The sequence below is a fragment of the Sinocyclocheilus grahami genome, unplaced genomic scaffold (assembly GCF_001515645.1).
Source record: "Sinocyclocheilus grahami isolate Dianchi unplaced genomic scaffold, SAMN03320097.WGS_v1.1 scaffold74.1, whole genome shotgun sequence".
NCBI lineage: Eukaryota > Metazoa > Chordata > Actinopteri > Cypriniformes > Cyprinidae > Sinocyclocheilus > Sinocyclocheilus grahami.
In genome coordinates this window covers 2948180-2949576 of record NW_015505253.1, presented here as the reverse complement: position 1 = coordinate 2949576, position 1397 = coordinate 2948180, and positions in this window count along the sequence as shown.

Below are 1397 nucleotides of genomic sequence, written 5' to 3'. Positions count from 1 at the left end.
AAAAAAAAACTCATCACACATGCAGAGAAAGATATGAAGAGTCTGATTATTCCAGACATTACAAGCGCTACAACACCGAGAGCTGCTCGGAGGAGGAAACAGCTGTGCTGCAGCACAAGGTCATAGATCCATAATCCTGCACTGCGCGACGCTAGATTAAAAACTCCCAGTTTTGATTAAGAAAGCAGGGTTAGAGGATTACGGTCCAGTGAACAAAAATGAAAGCAGTTTTAAACTCAATCCCAGAGTTCATCAAAAATACAAACCTCAGACTGTCATCTCAACCGCAGATTAATGCAAAAGCTCCTTTCAAGCTTCTGTGCAGCTCATACTGTCATTCAGCAGAAGAGATGCTATGTTACAGTGTCTTACTACAAAAAAAGTCCGAATTATGAGATAAAAAGCCATTATAACATGAAGTCCAATTTTAACATCTTATCTCACAAATTAATGTCAAAATTCAGAATTTTTGTCACCAGTAGTCTTTTTATTTCATAATTATGATGATTTTCTAAATGAAAAGAATACATAATTGTCATAATTTTCAAATTATGTCAGTTATAACCTTTTATCTCAATTATTTTTTGTCAATTGAGACTTTTTAAACTCGCAATTACAACAGTACGTCATAATTGTGATTTTATTTCAATTTGGTCTTTCGTGTAGTAGTAATTATGACTTTTTATCTTGCAATTATGATTTTCCAAAGCAATACTGTACTATTCCCTTATTCAATAACTAGACAAAATGTGTGAAAATGAGCTTATATTGTTTATGATGAAAAAAGTGCATTTTAAAAGGTTTCAAAAGGTTACTTATAGCAAATAAAATGTTTGAACATTTGTGCATTAGATCAAGCATCTATATTTGCATGCAATTTTCACTCAGTTTCTTTTACATTTTTTTTGTCCCTGAGAAATACATTTTTAAAAATCAGTGTAAAAAGTGTGTACATTTTACCCAGATCTGTGGAGATTGACATGTTTGTTTTCACCTTAAGTTTCATCTCATGGACAGATTCAGGGTTTATGAAGGGTGGAAGAAATGAGAGTGCAAGACCAGTTTCCATTTGGCCTTCTCTGACTTAAAAATCCCATTTGATGGGAGGCAGAAATCACACACACTGTATGAGACATCTGATCTGATCTTCATTTGCATGGAATCATTTCACAGGTCTCTTATGAACTCAGAAATGATTCTTTTGATGGGCCGAGCCCTGAAGCCAGCGCTCATAATCATATGGAAATTGTGAGACATGAGAAGTGAAAAACTGACAAAAACTGGCACATTCACTGCAGATATCAGAGGTTTCAAGGAGGACTTTACCAAACCTGTGGAGAGATGTCAGGCACTCAAAGAAGCTCCATAGTACCTCCATATGGTCACATGTCCTTCAA